Below are 20,929 nucleotides of genomic sequence, written 5' to 3' on the forward strand. Positions count from 1 at the left end.
TTAATGTCAATTGTGTTAATGATATGCAAAACCTCAAGCTTGGGGATGCTAGTTTTGCTATGACTACTATTTGTTGCAATGATCATGATTGGGATGATTCTTCTTTTGATCTTAAAAATTTATTTAAGCCCCATGATGAATATGAGATTGATAATGATGTTTGCAATAACATTGAAAGTGGGTTTGGAAGAGTGTCAACCTTAGATCACACATATTTGGAGAATGTTCAATCTTATGAAGTTTTTGATAAAAGTGGGTTTGGAGAGGTCATGACTTTAGTTAATGTTAATCCCACTATTTTGGAAGAGTGTCAACTTTGCATACATGTGGATCATGCTAAGAATATGTTTTGTGATAGCTATATTGTTGAATTTGCTTATGATCTCACATGTAATTATTATGAGAGAGGAAAATATGGTTGTAGAAATTTTCATGTTACTAAATTACCTCTCGTCATGTTGCGATTGCTATTGTTTCCTTTTTCTTCCATGTATATGCTAGTTTTTGTTTGTTTTGATAATTTGTTTACTTATAAAATGCATATGCATAGGAAGTATGCTAGACTTAGATGTGTTTGTCACGTGTTTCATGATGCTCTCTTTGTGCTTCAATTCCTGTCTTTCATGTGAGCATCATCAAAATTGTCAATGCCTAGCTAGGGGCGTTAAATGATAACGCTTGTTGGGAGACAACCCAATTTTATTTTTGTTTCTTGATTTTTGGTTCTGTTTAGTAATAAATAATTCATCTAGCCTCCGTTTAGATGTGGTTTTATGTTTTTAATTAGTGTTTGTGCCAAGTAGAACCTTTGGGAAGATTTGGAGGAAGTTTTTGCGATCTTCCTGTAAAAAAAAACTTTAGCGCTCACGAGATTTGCTGCCATTTTTATTAGAGAGTGAGATTAGGTTAATTCTTTTTGCAGATTATTAATAGACAAATTCCTCACGTCCACCAATTTATTTCAGAATTTTTAAGGTTATAGAAGTATTCAAAACCTACAGATTACTACAGACTGTTCTGTTTTTAACAGATTATGTTTTTCATGTGTTGTTTACACCTATGACTAGTATCGGAGGGTATGGTAGAAGTTAGAATACAATAGGTTTAACACCAATTTCTACTTCTAATGTCTCAGTTGGTAGTCTCCGCGGTTAAGTTTCATCCCATCACCGCGGTTAAGTTTCATCCCATCAACACCAGTTTATTTTCGTCCTCCCTCCCACCTCCCAGCGATTCCCTCTGGACCCGCGAAACAAAAAAATAACAATGCAACCACAAGGTCCACGCGGCAAACCTCCGATCGATCCTAAAAAAACAGTGTGAAAAAAATCTATGAAAAAAAACCTACGAAAATTAACGAGTCCCTCGCACGTACGAGCGATTCATCCTGCCTCAAGCACTCGCACGCACGAGTCGTTCGCCGCCGTCATCCGTCCCTACGTCCCCGTCGCTCATTCCCTTCGCCGCCGCCGATCTCACTGGGAAAAACCCGCCAGATCTCGCCTCCACGTTACAGAATCGGCGCCCGATCTCCTGGACACAGCGCCGCCGTCGTGCGATCTGCGAACTGACGCAGACGCACAACAACGACGCCGCCGCCGATCTCACTAGAAAGACCCTGCCGGATCTCGCCTCCATGTTACGGAACGGGCGCCACGGTTCTGAATCACCGCCGCAGACGCATTTCGGTTTCAACCCCAGGTATGCTGTACGGGATCAAACAAACAAAACTCAATAATCTGTAGAGCTCAAACAAATCTGGGGTTAAACAAATCGATAGGAGTGCACGCCCCAGGTATGCTGTACACGGATTCTCTTTGTAATGTCGTTGTGTAGAGGTCAAACAATTCTGGGGTTCAATCCAATGACGCCCCATATTGACTGAAGTTCTGTAACATGTACTGACTGAAGTTCAGTCAAATGACACCTCATATTGATCCCTGTTCTGTGACATGTATAGCATAAATCTACAGCAAGTTGCCCTTATGGACCGAAGTCCAGTACAATAGCGAGCTGCCCTTGTGATCTTCGACAGCCTTTAGAACTGTTGCAGTTTTGCTTGATCTCGCTGCAATCAGATGAACAGTTCGTGTTAGCATTTTGAATTTTAAACATGTAATAAGGAGCAATCAGATGAACAGTTCATGTTTGCAAAGTAGCAGAGTCTGTTAGACATGTCTTTCTTTTTTGACCTCTACATCAAAACTCATATATCAAAGTAGCAGTCTGTTGGACATATATGCCCTTATGGACTGACTTTCTGTACAATAGGACTGTTGGAATTTCACGTGATCGGTTTGCAATCAGACGAACAGTTGATGTTAGCATTATTAAGATGTAAGCAGCAAAGTCAGTTTACAAGTATTTGCTAATAACCTAAGGCTGTTGGACATGTCTTTTTTTTATATAGTTACATATGGGGAATCCACACAGCAAGCCAACGGAGCAGACGACATCGTCACATGTACCTCCAGGTATATGTCCAACTATAAATTGTGCTATACATGTCAAACACCATCCCAGGAGACTGAATGTGTTGTAGGCCCAATGGAGGCGACAAATAGTTAACTACTATAACCAAGGGATTATACCCGTAGCCAACGATGTTGACAAAATTTACCCAAGTAGTCCAGCTATAAGGCTGTGCAAAATTACAGAGCTTAATTTTATGTGATCAATCATACCTAACAGACTTGGGCACGACCGAGTCTAATGGATCAAGCATGTGACTTGTAGGAGTCCATATTACTCCCTCGGAACGGGTGATAGTTGAACAGACCGATGGTGATAGACTGATACCACATATGATACTCCAGGTATATATGTACCTCCTGGTATATGTTCAACTACAAATTTTGCTATACATGTCGAGCACCATCACAGGAGACTGAATGTGTTGCAGACCTGATGGATGGGACAAATGTTGACGACTATAACCCAGAGATTATACCTGTAGCTGATAAAGTTGACAAGATTTACCCAAGTAGTCCAGGTATTAAGGTTGTGCAAATATACAGAGCTTAATTTTATGTGTTTTATGTGATCAATCATACCTAACAGACTTGTGACTTGTAGGAGTCCATATTATTCCCTCGGAACGGATCATAGTTGAACAGACCGATGGTGATAACACATATGTTCATCAACCTTCCCATCTGATTCCGGGTAGGTATTCTTTTGCTGAAGGGTTAACACCATGTGCCTACAACTTTGCCTTATTTCGGACCAATATTTGTTATGTTTACATGACGCAGACAACCGTCCGATCTAACTCCTATATAATGGAGATACGTTGCCGGCTCCTAGTAATCTGACACAAAATTATGCGACAAATGTACCACAAAGTTCAAATGGTATTACCTCATACATCTTGGATCTGATCTAATTTGTGCTTAAGGTGGTTTATTTTCATACATTAACCTAGCTTATGGCTTTTATGTTGTTCCATTAGCTGTACATGCTCCTGGTCGTGATGCCTTGGAGGTTTTACCTGTGTCTGATGCAACATCCGATCACATGAAGACAGGAGCTGTCATGAAAAAAAACTTAACAGGCGAAAAGAGGGAGCAGAAAAACGCCCGGAGGCGAGCTGCTTATCGGAAGAAAAAATGATGGTACGGTCAAACTCCAAGATGAAAATCAACCTTCCTTTCCAATGACAGGTATTATTAATTAATGTTTAGTAAATACGATAAAAAAATACCTCGTACTTTTCCTGCCTCAACTACTCTCACATCTGGCATCTTTAAAGACATAATAACTAGCTGGCATGCAACATAATAACGAGGAAAAGAGGCAGGAGAATGTTCCACGGCATCCTCTCAGTGATATCACTGATGCTAATCGACCATCCTCTATGGACCTTGACAAAAAAAGAGATGATAAAGGCTCGGAGGCGAGCTGCTTATCGAAAGAAAAAAGAGGAGGCTAACGTCAAGCGACAAGATGAAAATCTATCTGCCCTTACGATATCAGGTAAGAATGTTTTTATGTGTCGGCACTGCGATGATAGTATATATACTCCCTCCATTCCAGAATATAAGGTTAATATCGTACGAAAAATGATGATGGTACCATGAATGTACAAGCAGACGTGCAAAAAGTTCCCCTATCCCCTCTCGGTGATATCACTAATGGGTATCAAGAATAAATGTAGGCTCTAAAGGGTCAAAGTATGCATGCTCCTGAGAAGGAGAAGTTCTTTATTATCTTGCATGTACTTTCACCAGAACGATTGTTTTGGTTATACCTCACTGACCAATGATAAAAGATGTTGAATTGCAGTATTGTATTTTCCTTCTCCCTTTTATTAGGTTATAATATGTTCATGGGCATAATTTTGAAGATTATAAGATGGTATTTTTTTTCATAATTCCACAATACTCAGCCCATCTTATTATTGCATAAGATTGCATTATTTCAACGTTGTGGTCTACTATATCAAGTTTTGTTATTGCCTTTCCAGCCAGATACTTTGTTTTCCACTATGATCCAGAGTTTGCCACAAGCAGTGCGAGTGTCTAATATTTGGTTTCATCCATTCAGCTTGATACACTATTAGTATATATACTCGTGTGTGTGTTCTGCTGCAGATTGATACAATAAAGCAGCATAATTGAATTCAGGCCTTTCTTGCTGTAACTTCACATATCCCGATTTCTGAGAATTCACTAACATAATGCCTTCTATTACAGGAGCGTTGTATTTTTCTGTAGAATAATGCCATCAACGCGAATGCTAGGCCCAGTTTCACTCATAAAGTGACACAAGTACACTTGCTTTCAATCAAACAAGTACTCACATGACTTGACATCTATAGTTATGTCGAATTGTTGAACCTATTTGGGGTGCGTTTGGTTGCAAGGGTGGTCATGAATGGGTTGGGATCGTTCAGAAAATAGACATGTTTGGTTATAAAGCACATGAATGGTTCGAGCCAAAAAAAGAGAATATGCCATGAAGATGCTGAACCGTTCCACCCAACCAAATCGGTCGAATCAAATGGCCACCCTTTGCATGCATGACTATGTGAGCATGACTGGTGGTCCCGTCCTAAATAATTAGCTCACCACTTATGCGTTTGGTTGAAGGTGTCGTATGAATGGGTTGGGACCGTTCAATTTTTTTGGGATTGAACCATTCAATTCATGTGTTTGGCTGAATATAAGTGGTGAGCTAATTATTTAGGACGGGACCACCAGTCATGCTCACATAGTCATGCATGCAAAGGGTGGCCATTTGATTCGACCGATTTGGTTGGGTGGAACGGTTCAGCATCTTCATGGCATATTCTCTTTTTTTGGCTCGAACCATTCATGTGCTTTATAACCAAACATGTCTATTTTCTGAACGATCCCAACCCATTCATGACCGCCCTTGCAACCAAACGCACCCATATTCAGCCAAACACATGAATTGAATGGTTCAATCCCAAAAAAATTGAACGGTCCCAACCCATTCATACGACACCTTCAACCAAACGCATCCTTGGTGAACTATATAAGTGGTCTTCTCCTTGGGAATTTGAATGCAGTTCTCTACCGGGCATTAGGTTTATATATGCGGTAGTAGTTATTAGAAAAGGCATTCCTATCTCCTGCTCAAGGCAAGTCCATCCATTGGGTTGGAATATATTTCAGTTTTCTCTAAAAAATATAGTTAATTTACAAGTTATGTAAATTTCATTTCCTGGTGTAAGGTTCGGGCATTGTGAAGTATATGGCATTAACGAAAACATTATTGTGTTCAATCATGTAGGAATTTAAAAGGAGAAGTTTCCATACAAGATTATTAGCAGAACAGGTTGTTATTTGTATTTCATAAAAGATTTAATTCAATCGAACAAGTACCCACATGTCCTTGTGATCAACCTGTTCATGCAATGAAGACAATCATTCATGCTCGTAATCTGGTAAAGGGTAGTGTAACAATGGATACAATAGCAGTCTTAATATGCTGACCAGACAATGAAAACCGAACCATACCATAGTATAAGCGTCATGCGAGAGGATCAATAAAACATTACTGTTGAAATGAGTAGAGATGTTTTACCTGTAGAATGTAGACTGTATTTGTACACTGCATATGATCCGACCACGGCAAATAGGAGTCCAAATAGAATAACCCACATGAAGCTCCAGCCGACTGAGAAGGCAACATGTTTGGCTGCAAGGATTTTATAAACAGCATTAGGCTAGCACTGGAGTGTGATATCAAATGAAAGTGTGATATAGTTTCAGTTGCTAGCTGATAACATTATCAAAAGGTGTATGATTATTAGATTGGTAACAACCAAATTCTTTATCCTGGAATGTTCCATTGATTTCAATAGCTTATAGAAGGGAGAAGTCAACAGAGAGCACTTACATAGGTTCCATTTTTTTTATGTGCATATCATAGGTTCCATTGGTTTCCATCTCTTTTGGGAAGCTGCTCGTTAACTTGTTTCACATAAAATCCCTTTATGAAAAACAAGAATTGTTTAATATAAGATGGAGCAGTACTGTTTTCATGTTTCAGAACATGACTAATGATCCATGACAGTTTTCATGTTGTCAGTAGTCTTTCTGTAATGGCTACATCATCCTTCTTTTGGACCATTACTTGATTGTACTTGAATATCAATTGACAAAAATATGTACCTCTCAGTGTATTTGAAACTTAGCGATGATGTCCCTTTTAGATGATTGCAGGTTTATTTACTTTGCTATGCTTCCACTCCTTTTTTCAACTGCATTTCAGAATATGTGGTTTTTGTAGCTCCATTTCTAAAACCTATGATGACTATGCTCCTCCTGAAAATATGTTATTTTTTGTTGTTTGTTTCGTGTGTTATATATTAACATATTAAAATTTTGTTCCATGTGTTATATAACATTTTCAAATAGCAACATTTTGTTTCTCTTTTTCGAATAGTATATTTGTTGCATATCAGTACATATCTACTGAAAGTCTGAAACTGCAAAGCCAAGAAAACACAATAATATGTGATAGAAAGAGCGTTGTTACCATGTCAAAAACAAGTAAGTTTGCACCAGCTACCAGCAGGCACTCGGTAGATTCCGTTAAGCCCTTTTCTGCAGCCGTGACCAGAGATTATCACAAGGACCAGCTCCTCTCACATTAGCTCCACCCTATCAGTTGGAAGTGCAAAAGAAAAAGGGCTTCATACAGTTGTGTGGCTGTTGATACAAAGATAACTAAATCAAACATCAGTTTGGTAGAAATTCTACATTGCTACTGTACTGAATATTTTAATATCATATACAATACCATAGTTACTCACTTTTAACTACATATCCATGAACCCACTTATGAAGCATATCAGAAAGTTTATCAAACAAACAAAGGAATTAACTTTCAGTTTTAACACACTCAAAATTACTTCAAGATCAGAGCTTTCCCATTTAGCAGCTCATCTGCTAACACTTCAAACACTGCGAGTGAATCATCACTGCAAGTTAGTCTTACAAATACTTCGTCATCGTCGCATGAATCCACTAGACTGGAGTTTGTTTAATCATCATTGCATGAATTGCAAGTTAGTGTTCAAAATAAAGTGTAGATTCATACACACCATTAAATCCTAGGGTCGTTGATTGCAAGGACGTATACATCTACAACTTCAACTCGGTTCTTGTTATCTAACTTTTTTTAGCTGAACTTATCTGACTAATAATAATACAACGTAAAGTAACCTTTGACCATCCTTCTGAATTATACTGCAAGTCTGGTAGGCGATATTTTGTTGAGCATGTAGACAAAAGCTGTACCTTGCGAGGCACAAGCCTTTTCTCCATGGCCTCATGGAGCTAAATTATGAGCATTGCCTGACTAACTTCATCACGGGACACAATCAGAGCATCCCCATACTCTAGGTAATTGAAGTTCGTTCTCATCTTCTATTTCACACATATCAATTGTGTCTGCCCCAGATCGTTTGGCATTAGATGATTGTAAGGATTTCAAGTGACTTTAATAAGTTCATCTTCCGGAATGAATCTATCAGTTCACCACACGCATGTACTCTTGTACTAAAAACAGAACAATCTAAAAGTATACACGTTAGAGTCGCAGAGGGGCACCTAGCTAGACAGGGCATTGCAGAATATCCAAAATAAGTTTGCAACCGGGATGAATCGAGATGTATGCACGTGCCATGAGATTGGTTGGAGAAGATTGACGAAGGAGAACTATTGGACATGGTGGAGGGGCTGCAGTAGTCCATCTGCTTGCCGGCGCTGTCGAAGATGAGGACGCCAAGGTCCGCCTCGCAGAGCATGGCGAGCTCCTGCGCCTTCTTCAGCAGCCCGGCTCTGCTCTTGCCGAAGATGGACTGCCTGGAGACATTGTTGGACCGTCCCAACAGCTACGTGGCCGGCGTGACTAGCGGCCGAATCCTGCTGCTCACCGCGGCAGATGTGCGGTCCGGTTGCTCACCGGAGAAGACCCTCTCTCCAGCTACATCGCCGGCGCAAAGAATAACGGCCAGGCCTTCTGCACCTCCCGGCCGGCGGCCGGATCCGGCTGCTCACCGGGCCAGATGTGCGGTCCCGCTGCTCACCGGAGATATCGCGGTGGAGGGGATGGGGTGCGGCGGGAAGTTGGGGGGAGGCAGCAGATCCAAGCCAAGACGGTGATCTATAGCTGCGGCGTCGCCGCAGCGCCGTAGCCGGGAGAGATGGCTGCGGCGACATGTGCGGGGGAGAGTGAGATGTGAGTGAGTGCGGCGGAGAGAGATGTGAGTGTGCCCGTTCAGTGAGCGAGTGAGAGCCGTCTTGACTTCTTTCATATATGTATTTTTTTAAAGGACAACCAGGCTGCGTTGCATTTGCTCAGAAAAACAGGATTTTTTTAAAGTAAATAATGAGGAGACCACAAGAATGTACAGTATATCTTATACATGGAATATACAAATAAAAGTTTTTCATACTTATAAATTTCCCAAAATCTAAAAAGTGGCCGCACGCTAACGGGAGAGAATGAGCGGCCAGGCTTTTTTATCATGCATGAGTTGTATTTTTATGTCGTTATCAGTATTTAATGTGTTCACACTGATTAGTCCAATTTGAAAGAAACAGCTTCACGTACAATTATTTTGGTTTTCTGAATTTTTAAAAAGCCATATCTTTCAAACCGCGCGTCGGAATTCAGATCCGTCTTCACTGTTGAATTCTTTGCGACGAGATCTTTAAAACTAGATCCCCCATGAGTATGTTTCGACGAAATTTTTTTGATGTCAACTTTGACGCTATATTGTACAACTTCAGTACTACTTTGTGCAAGTTTAGTACTGCATGGTGTAATTTTTTCAAACCCAGTTTTTTGAAGTTGCATCCACAGTAGTTGTAGTTGCACACATAGTAGTCCTAGTTGGAACATGCATGGCCATAGAGTTGCATAATCTGGTCCGCATAGTCGCATATGAATTGTCATAGCTTGTAATATAGTCTAGTTGCACATACATTGATGTTTAGTTGGCTTATAACGTAGTCTAGTTGCACACACATCGGTGTTTAGTTGGCAGGAATACTAGTTGCACACACATATGCTTAGTTGGCTTGTAATATAGTCCAGTTACTCACACATTGATGTTTAGTTGGCAGGACACTAGTTGCACACGCATTGATATTTAGTTGGTAGGACTAGTTACACACACATATACTCAGTTGACGCGGCAATGTATTCTAGTTGCACAATGTAGTACTTTAGTTGCACTATATAGCACCAAAGTTGGCATAAAAAAATTCATCGAAACATACCCATGCGGGATCTAGTTTCGAAGATCTCGTCACGATGAATCCAAAGATGAAAACGGATCTGAATTCCAACGTGTGGTTTAAAAGATATGATTTTTTAAAGATTTAAGAGGCGAAAATAAATGTGTTTCACAGACTAGTCTGTACGCATTTAATGCTAATGAAAACATCCACTAACTGACAAAAAAGAGACACACACTAGGTAATTACTATTTATAGATTATTAGAGACCAAAACTTGCAATTTTAGGTCGGCCGCTCGCAAAGTGTAGCGAGCAGCCGGCCGCTCGCTAGACCGGTCCTATAAATCTAGTTTAGAATATCACACAAATAAACATAGTTTTAAGAGAAAAAACTGAATATACTTTAATCGTTCCAACATCATCTTCTTAAAACGAAAAAAATGAGGTGTCTTAAACTCGCCATGCAAACGATTTGGTTTTTGTGTTGGACTGCTTGCGGTTGTTGAGATGTGTCGGACGATTTCTCTATGTATATATAAATAACTTAAAAGGATTCAAGAAATTGCGGATAAATGACTACTTTTTATATAAAGGGAAAATCGGATGTTTGCTCCTAGAGAAATGTAACACACTTTTTTATAATAAGAAATACCACATACCTAAATAGTAGAGATTCCCGAAAATAATCATCAATAGGTGATTTAGAATGAGCCTACAATTTATTAAGATTGGCATGGCATTCACTCTACTACAAAAGCACCGTACATCTCATTCGGTTAAAAATGGACACCGCTCATTTCTACCAGCTCACCGACGAATATATATTTTCAATACCATCATTTTTTAAATAAAATCTAATATTTGTTTATATTTTTCCACCTTCGTAGGTAAAAGCTGATGGATTTGGATGCTGCTTAAAAAATGTCGACTGACATTAAAGTAGTGATGATGGACCGGGCTGAAAACTCAGCGAGCTTTACACAACCAGATGAGGTGCATGCAAATAATTGTTCTTCTTTGTTTATATGTTGCACGTGATATAATACTCAAAAGGCACATTTCTATATTTTTTTTAATTTTGTAGGATATGAGAGAGATGGAGATGGATTCTGTCGATGTTCCACCGACAAGGTTCCGAGGCCGCCACCTCCAACTCTCGTACCCCCTCGTTCGCTCCCTCCAGGGCGATCGCCGGGGGGGGGGGGGCTACCCCTCGGCCGTCGCCACCTCCCCCTTTCTTCCACCTCGTCATCCCCAGAGGTGGGCACCGGTGATGGGGACGGCGAGGATCTAGGTTGTAGGCCCACGGTCTGGAGGGACTGGTGGCGCGAGAACCAATCCGGAGTCCGTCCTTCCCGGTGGTTCGGTGCTGCTTCGGCGGCATCGTCAGGAGGACGGATCGGGAGAGGATGTGGCCAATCGGTGGTGATGGATCCCCGGAGTCACGCCTCCGGTCATGGCGGTGGCGGCGTAACCTCCGCCGGCTCTGGTCATCACTCTCTATGTATACATCGTCAAATTACTTTTTTATCAACTTGCATTGCAAGTGAAGTGGATTTCGATTATTACCCGATTGTCATCTTTTTTACGCAAGTGAAATTTAACATGCATTATTTATATGTATATAACTCAAGTAAAATATTTCAAATGCCCGTGGCAACGCACGGGCATTCTACCAGTATAAATAAAGAATGAGTTGATTACAGTACCTTAAGTGGTGGTTTGTTTTCTTATACTAGTGGAGCTCATGAGATTTTCTGTTGAGTTTTGTGTTGTGAAGTTTTCAAGTTTTGGGTAAAGATTTGATGGATTGTGAAATAAGGAGTGGCAAGAGCCTAAGCTTGGGGATGCCCAAGGCACCCCAAGGTAAAATTCAAGGACAACCAAAAGCCTAAGCTTGGGGATGCCCCGGAAGGCATCCCCTCTTTCGTCTTCGTTCATCGGTAACTTTACTTGAGGCTATATTTTTATTCATCACATGATATGTGTTTTGCTTGGAGCATCTTGTATGATTTGAGTCTTTGCTTTTTAGTTTACCACAATCATCCTTGCTGTACATACCTTTTGGGAGAGACACACATGAATTGAAATTTATTAGAATACTTTATGTGCTTCACTTATATCTTTTGAGCTAGATAATTTTGCTCTAGTGCTTCACTTATATCTTTTAGAACACGGTGGTGGTTTTATTTTATAGAAATAATTGATCTCTCATGCTTCACATATATTATTTTGAGAGTCCTTTAGAACAGCATGGTAAATTGCTTTGGTTATAAAATTAGTCCTAAGATGATAGGCATCCAGGATGAGTATAACAAAAACTATCATAGTGCATTGAATACTATGAGAAGTTTGATAGTTGATAATTGTTTTTAGATATAAAGGTGGTGATTTAGAGTGTGCTAGTTGAGTAGTTGTGAATTTGAGAAATACTTGTGTTGAAGATTACAAGTCCCGCAGCATGCACGTATGATAACGGTTGTGTGACACATTTGAAACATGAAGTGTTCTTTGATTGTCTTCATTATGAGTGGCGGTCGGGGGCGAGCGATGGTCTTTTCCTACCAATCTATCCCCCTAGGAACATGCGCGTAATGCTTGGTTTTTGATGACTTGTAGATCTTTGCAATAAGTATGTGAGTTCTTTATGACTAATGTTGAGTCCATGGATTATACGCACTCTCACCCTTCCATCATTGCTAGCCTCTTCGGTACTGTGCATTGCCCTTTCTCACCTTGAGAGTTGGTGTAAACTTCGCCGGTGCATCCAAACCCCGTGATATGATTTGCTCTATCACACATAAACCTCCTTATATCTTCCTCGAAACAGCCACCATACCTACCTATTATGGCATTTCCATAGCCATTCGAGATATAGTGCCATGCAACTTTCCATCGTTTCATTTATGACACGCTTCATCATTGTCATATTGCCTTGCATGATCATTTAGTTGACATCGTATTTGTGGCAAAGCCACCATGCATAATTTACCGTACATGTCACTCTTGATTCATTGCCCTTCCCGGTACACTGCCGGAGGCATTCATATAGAGTCATATTTTGTTCTAGTATCGAGTTGTAATCATTGAGTTGTAAATAAATAGAAGTGTGATGATCATCATCTATAGAGCATTGTCCCAAAATAAAAAAAAAGGCCAAAAAAGAAAGGCCCAAAAAGAAATAAAAGGGACAATGCTACTATCCTGATTTTTCCACACTTGTGCTTCAAAGTAGCATCATGATCTTTATGATAGAGAGTCTCTTGTTTGGTCACTTTCATATATTAGTGGGAATTTTTCATTATAGAACTTGGCTTGTATATTCCAATAATGGGCTTCCTCAAATGCCCTAGATCTTCGTGAGCAAGCAAGTTGGATGCACACCCACTTAGTTTCTTTTGTTTAGCTTTCATACATTTATAGCTCTAGTGCATCTGTTGCATGGCAATCCCTACTCCTTGCATTGACATCAATTGATGGGCATCTTCCTAGCCCATTGATTAGTCGCGTCCATGTGAGACTTTCTCCTTTTTTGTCTTCTCCACATAACCCCCATCATCATATTCTATTCCACCCATAGTGCTATATCCATGGCTCACGCTCATGTATTGTGTGAAAGTTGAAAAAAGTTTAAGATTACTAAAGTATGAAACAATTGCTTGGCTTGTCATCGGGGTTGTGCATGATGAGAGCATTCTTGTGTGACGAAAATGGAGCATGACCAAACTATATGATTTTGTAGGGATGAACTTTCTTTTGCCATGTTATTTTGAGAAGACATGATTGCTTAGTTAGTATGCTTGAAGTATTATTATTTTTATGTCAATATTAAACTTTTGTCTTGAATCTTTCGGATCTGAACATTCGTTCCACAGTAAAGAAAATTACATTGAGAATTATGCTAGGTAGAAATCCATATCAAAAATTCTGTTTTTATCATTTACCTACTCGAGGACGGGCATGAATTAAGCTTGGGGATGCTTGATACGTCTCCAAGGTATCTACAATTTTTTATTGATCCATGCAATTATATTGTCTATTTTGGATGTTTAATGGGCTTATTTATACACTTTTATATTATTTTTGGGACTAATCTACTAACCCAAGGCCCAGTGCAAATTGCTGTTTTTTGCCTATTTCAGTGTTTCGCAGTAAAGGAATATCAAACGGAATCCAAACGGAATGAAATCTTCGAGAGAGTTATTTTTGGAACAAACGTGATCTAGGAGACTTGGATTAGACGTCAAGAAAGGAGCGAGGCGTCCACGAGGCAGGGAGGCACGCCTGCCCCCCGGGCACGCCCCCACCCTCGTGGGCCCCTCACAGCTCCACCGACCTACTTATTCCTCCTATATATATCCATATAACCCGAAAACATCCAGGAGCAACATGAAACCCTATTTCCACCGCTGCAACCTTCTGTACCCAAGAGATCCCATCTTGGGGCCTTTTCCAGAGCTCCGTTGGAGGGGGAATCGATCACGGAGGGCTTCTACATCAACACCATAACCTCTCCGATGATGTGTGAGTAGTTTACCAAGATCTTCGGGTCCATAGTTATTATCTAGATGGCTTCTTCTCTCTCTTTGGACCTCAATACAAAGTTCTCCTCAATCTTCTTGGAGATCTATTCGATGAAACTCTTTTTGCGGTGTGTTTGTCGAGATCCGATGAATTGTGGGTTTATGATCAAGTTTATCTATGAACAATATTTGATTCTTCTCTGAAATCTTTTATGTATGATTGGTTATCTTTGCAAGTCTCTTCGAATTATCTGTTTGGTTTGGCCTACTAGATTGATCTTTCTTGCAATGGGAGAAGTGCTTAGCTTTGGGTTCAATCTGGTGGTGTCCTTTCCCAGTGACAGCAGGGGCGGCAAGGCATGTATTGTATTGTTGCCATCGAGGATAAAAAGATGGAGTTTATATCATATTGCTTGAGTTTATCCCTCTACATCATGTCATCTTGCCTAATGCATTACACTGTTCTTATGAACTTAATACTCTAGATGCATGCTGGATAGCGGTCGATGTGTGGAGTAATAGTAGTAGATGCAGAATTGTTTCGGTCTACCTGTCGCGGACGTGATGCCTATATACATGATCATGTGAAAGCGCAACTATCCCTGGGTGGTTTTGGTAATTCCTAACAACATATAGCTCATTGAGCTAATGCTACTTGAAGATAAATATTTCAGGAAAAGCTCAATGATTCGCATGGCATGGATTAGAAAGTGGACCCCTCAAAATGCTAAGGACAAAAGATTGACTCAAGCTCAAAGCACAAGACTCTACATTTTACTTTTAGTAATCCAAGATCACATTGAGTCCATAGGAAAAGCCAATACTATTAAAAGGGGGTGAGGTGTTGCTTAATGAGTTGCTTGCTCAAAATGCTTAGTGATATGCTCCAAAAACCCTCAACTACTTTCTCATATCCACATATGTCCCAAACCAAAAGTCAAACTCGGCCCCACCGAAATCTTCTATCCGGCGCCACCGAGTTCACTTGACATAGCTACTGCCAGAAACCCTAGTCACTTCGGTCTCACCGATAGGGATCTCGGTCTCACCAAGATGGGATTGCAAACTCTTTGTTTCCCTTCATAGCATTTTGGTCCAACCGAGATGAGTGATCGGTCACATCGAGATTGCAATGCAAACTCTTTGTTTCCCCTTTGTAACGTTTCGGTCTAACTGAGATGAGCGAATCGGTCCCACGGAGTTTGCCTGGCCAACTCTCTGTTTGCCTATTACCAAAATTGGTCCCACCGAGTTTGTGTAATCGGTCTCACCGAGATTACGTTATGCCCTAACCCTAATGGAATCGGTCCCACCGAGTTGACATATCGGTCCCACCGAAAATCCTAACGTTCACATTTTGAACTAAATCGGTCAGACCGAGTTATATGATTCGGTCCCACCGAGTTTGGTTATTTGTGTGTAACGGTTAGATTTTGTGTGAAGGCTATATATACCCCTCCACCCACTCTTCATTCGCAGAGAGAGCCATCAGAAAATGCATACACTTCCAACATACATTTTCTGAGAGAGAACCACCTACACTTGTGTTGAGGTCAAGATATTCCATTCCAACCATATAAATCTTGATCTCTAGACTTCCTCAAGTTGCTTTCCACTCAAATCATCTTTCTACCAAATCAAATCCTATGAGAGAGAGTTGAGTGTTGAGGAGACTATCACTTGAAGCACAAGAGCAAGGAGTTCATCATCAACACACCATCTATTCCCTTTTGGAGAGTGGTGTCTCCTAGATTGGTTATGTGTCACTTGGGATCCTCTGTCAAGATTGTGGAGTTGAACCAAGGAGTTTGTACGGGCAAGGAGATCGCCTACTTCGTGAAGATCTACCCTAGTGAGACAACTCCTTCATGGGCGATGGCCATGGTGGGATAGACAAGGTTGCTTCTTCGTGGACCCTTCGTGGGTAGAGCCCTCCGTGGACTCGCGCAACCGTTACCCTTCGTGGGTTGAAGTATCCATCAACGTGGATGTACGATAGCACCACCTATCGGAATCACGCCAAAAATCTCCGTGTCTACATTGCATTTGCTCCCTCCAAACTCCTCCCTTTACCTTCATATGCAATTGTTTTACATTCTATTGCTATACTCTTATAATTGCATGTGTAGGTTGATTACTTGTTTGTGCTAAGTTGCTAAAATCTGCCAAGACTTAAAATTGGGAAAATGCTAGATTTTTATTTGGTCAAGTAGTCTAATCACCCCCCCCCCTCTAGACATACTTTTGATCCTACAAGTGGTATGAGAGCTTTGGTCTCCATTTGCCTTGATTTCCATAGCTTTGGTGATCATAGCCTTGGTTTCACAACCTAGGAGAGTATGGCGTCTAGTGAGGGAAATTACCACCGTAGAGGTCCTTACTTTGATAGTACTAATTTTGCTAGTTGGAAGCATAAGATGAAAATGCATATTCTTGGACATAACCCCTCCATTTGGGCTATTGTGTGTATTGGCTTGCAAGGTGAATTCTTTGATGGGAGAGAACCGAACCGTGAGGCTAGCGTGGAAGAGTTGAATATGATGCAATACAATGCTCAAGCTTGTGATATTCTCTTCAACGGATTGTGCCCCGAAGAATTCAACAAAATCAGCCGTCTTGAGAATGCAAAGGAAATTTGTGATACTTTGATTGATATGCACGAAAGTACCGACTCCATAAAGGAATCCAAATTGGATGTGCTTCAAAGTCAACTTGACAAGTTCAAAATTAAGGATGGTGAAGGTGTCACTGAAATGTACTCTAGGCTTGCTCTCATCACAAATGAGATTGCCGGCTTAGAAAGTGAAGAGATGCCCGATAGATTCATCATCAAGAAGATCCTAAGAGGATTGGATGGAAAATATGATACCGTGTGCACATTGATCCAAATGACGCCCAATTACAAAGATCTCAAGCCAACAGAAGTCATTGGAAGGATTGTTGCTCATGAGATGTCACTCAAGGATAAGGAAGAGCTTCACAACAAGTCAAGTGGTGCTTACAAAGCCTCATGTGATGCTCCCACATCATCAAGTGAGAAACAAAACTTCAATGAAGAATTGAGCCTAATGGTGAAGAATTTCAACAAGTTTTACAAGAATATAAGCAAGGAAAGAAGTTCCAAGTCAAGGTCCTACAATGACAAAAGATCTTCTAGTCGTGAGCACAATTGCTATAATTGTGGAAGACCCGGACACTACTCCAATGAGTGTACGTCTCCCTACAAAAGAAGAGAAGATTCTCCCAAAATAAGGAGTAGGAGAGAAGAATCACCACCAAGAGAGAGAATGAGTAGAGATGACCGCTATGAACGAAGAACATCACGGAGAAGCAAGGGTTCGGAAAGGAAGAACAAATCATCAAGGGGCTACACAAAACGAAGACATCAAGCTCACGTTGGTGAATGGGTATCCAGCTCCGACTCTGACAATCACTCTGAGAGAAGTTATCACTCCGACTCCAAATATACTCAAGATGAAGGTGTTTCCGGTCTAGCACTTGTGTCAACCAACTCCTACGACATATTTGAGTCACCAAATGAAGGAATTGGAAGATGCTTCATGGCTAAAGGCCCAAAAGTAAGATGACTTGCTAGGTGATAATGATTTACTTGTTGACAATTCTAGTGATCAAAACTATGATGAACTTGCTATTAATCATGCTAATCAAGACAAAACGAATGTAGATGATAAGAAGGAGATTGAGCGTCTAACTAAAGAGCTAAACACTCTTAAGTTAGCTCATGAAACTACCTTGGAAAATCATCGAGAACTTTTAAAGACTCATGAGAAGTTACGCTTCGAAAAGCTCAACCTTGAGCAAGAGCATGGGTTCTTAAAAGCTATCATTGTTGATCTTCGCAAGAAACGTTCTTCTTACATTGCCAAGCATTTACTCTTGTCTACTTACATGCCACAAGTTAAATCTAGCAACAAGAGTAAGAAAGATTCTTCTTCTAGTAGTAACAATAATCATGCTAAATCCAATGATGTTGCTTCTAGTAGTTCTCTTGATTCCACTAATGATTCTCTTATCCAAGTTACACTTGAGCAAGAAAATAGCTTATTGAAGGGAATTATAGAGAAAGGTGTTTACAAGAGCCTTGCCGGAAGTAAGCAATTTGAGGAAATTGTACGCAAGCAAGGAAGACACCGAAAGAATCAAGGTGTTGGTTTTGAACAAAAGTTCAATGCCAATAGAGTTGAGTGGGAAGAAGATGAATACCCCAAGACAAAATTTGTTCCTCAACAAGAGAAGTATGATCCTACTTCTTTCCAAGGAACACAAGCTCAAGATGATCATCCACCACAAGACCACAAGCAAAAAGGCAAGGACAAGCTTCAAGAGGAGATTGATGCATTTGAGGAAGCTCCCAAAGCCTTGGTCAAGTGGGTTCCCAAGACTACATCAAGTTCTACTTCATCAAGTACGACTACAACTCCAAGGATTCCCATCAAGATGGTGTGGATCCCGAAGAAGAAGAACTAGAGAGTTCTTGAGGGTGACTCCGCCAACATACTTCACTCATATTATTTTGGCGAGGACGAGTGCAAACAACTTCCATATCTTGCACTAGTTCAAGGAGTCACAAACCCTCTTGTTGGTAAGACAAGGGACAAGGTAACCTAATCCTTTCATGGACATCATCCTATGTGAACATCACTCTATGTCTATGGATATTCTTGTTTGTTCCTTGTGGGACTAACCCGTGTAGGTATTGAAAGTGTAACTCACTCCAAAGGATTGCTCCAAATGATCTATATCAACATTGAGCATCTACATCTTCAACACCTACATGAAGTCATCATCAACAAAACCCAAGGTTAGTTCATCCCTCTTAGGGGGGATATCACATCTAGGGGGAGCTTTACTCTAATCAATTGAGCTAAAGCAACTCTAATGGTGTGAACACAACAATGCTTTATGTAAAAGTGGCAACCCCACTTGTGCTTAAATGATGAGTATGACCTACGATCAAATGTTCTCATTTGACTCCTAAGTCAATATACTCATATATAGATGACCTAGTCATCGCCAAATTGCTTGTTAGATGCTAGAGTGATTGTGCATGCTTTGTCACATATTTCATTTGCCATCTTATTGTGTGAGCATGTTGGTTGCATATTTTACTCATTCGAGGACATCCATTTGTTGCTTTGATTGTTTTGCTTTTTCTCTTTTGCCAAATGGATGGACAAGAATGCCTAAGAACTCCCTCTAGCTATCTATGCTTTTCTCGTCTCAAACTCTATTCATGCTACATTACAAAGTTTGATCAAGTCAGATTCGAACCACTCTGTGTGAGGAGCACTTGGAGTCCCCGATTCGTCATAGACTTAAACTTCCAAAACCTCTTTGTGCATTTCGGTATGACCGAGTCATCCATTTCGGTCACACCAAGATCACTAAGTTGATCTAGGTTTTCAATCTCGGTGCAACCGATTTGAACTTTTCGGTCATACCGAGTTGCAGCAACCGCTTGCGATTCTGCATCTCGGTGCCACCGAGTTGTTCCACTCGGTCACACCGACAGGGTCGGGATATATATACCCACGGGTGAGATTTTGGAAATTCCTTCAAAACCTCTTAGCCCGCGCGTGTCTTGCTCTGCCGCCTCGAGTCTCCGGATCATCCTCTCGCCACCAGCGACCTCCCGCCGCTGGTTTCCTTCGCCGTCAACGGATTTCTGCCCCTCCGTTGCCGCCGTAGCGAACTCCGCCGAATTAGGGTATGAGTTCGATCTTTTGTGATATTCCTTTAACTTCGATTCATAGCACATTACTTTGCCATGATCATGACCACGCATGCAATCAATCTATCCACTGAAAAATCCCTTAGGTTAGGTTTGATTTAAAAATTTAGGGTTAGGTCTCCGCCGGACTCATCTCGAACTGACCGAATTATAGAAATCGGTCTCACCGATTTGGCTTAGGCCATTGCAGTTGCACTTTCGGTCTGACCGAAAACTGCAAATCGGTGTGACCGAGTTCGATTCTTTGTGAAACCCTAGTAGTCTCGGTGCCACTGAACTGTGACTCGGTCTAACCGAGTTCACTAGTTTAGGTTCCAAAAGCTGCTTCGGTATCACCGAGTTTACAAATCGTAGCTCCGAAATGCTTTCTGTGAAGAACTAAAACTAAGTTTTAAGTCATTTTTTTGCAAAAAGCTCTGCACTTTGTGATGCTCATACACTCTACCTCATCCATATCTATTCACAGGGTCTGCTGTCAATAAGTTTGCATAAATGTCTGACCAGAGCGACAGCCAGAACAAGTCAGAGGAACAGGTACAATTGAGTGAGGGCACTACTCCCTCTAGCACTTTTGATGAGGGAAGTAGGAGCACACCAAGCAACTTGCCCAAGACAGCCACCAGAACAAGGAAGAAGAAGACCTCAGATTCTGAAGATGAGGATTATATGGCTGTTGAGGAGGAAGTCAGCTCCAAGAAGAAGGTGCTGAAGAAGGAGTATGACACAGTTGCATCAACTAAGCCTGGCTTGTGCAAGAAGGCCCCTGTCAAGAGGGTGCCAACCTTAAAAGTTAGAGCCTCAACTACTAAAACCTCCAAGCCAACTGGAGAGGCTGCTGGAGAAGGAAAGAAGAGAAAAGAAAGGGTCAAGAAGACCACTGCTAGAGTACTTGGTAGATCCTCCATTATGAGAGATTCGGAAGAAGGGGAGGAGG

General features: G+C 40.9%; 2 long non-coding RNA genes across 2 annotated transcripts; one reads left to right on the plus strand and one right to left on the minus strand.

The window, feature by feature from the left end:
* The first annotated feature begins 1,432 nt into the window (after positions 1–1,432).
* Positions 1,433–3,353, plus strand: LOC119316836. Its single transcript, XR_005153345.1, has 4 exons — positions 1,433–1,701; positions 2,411–2,992; positions 3,076–3,165; positions 3,255–3,353. It is a non-coding gene; the product is annotated as an uncharacterized LOC119316836 (long non-coding RNA).
* On the minus strand, positions 1,732–7,178 carry LOC119316835. The gene is made up of 3 exons (XR_005153344.1): positions 7,009–7,178; positions 6,052–6,165; positions 1,732–2,068 (listed from the first exon to the last, which is right to left on the minus strand). It is a non-coding gene; the product is annotated as an uncharacterized LOC119316835 (long non-coding RNA).
* Between the last annotated feature and the right edge of the window lie 13,751 nt (positions 7,179–20,929).

Source organism: Triticum dicoccoides, chromosome 6A, assembly GCF_002162155.2.
Source record: "Triticum dicoccoides isolate Atlit2015 ecotype Zavitan chromosome 6A, WEW_v2.0, whole genome shotgun sequence".
NCBI lineage: Eukaryota > Viridiplantae > Streptophyta > Magnoliopsida > Poales > Poaceae > Triticum > Triticum dicoccoides.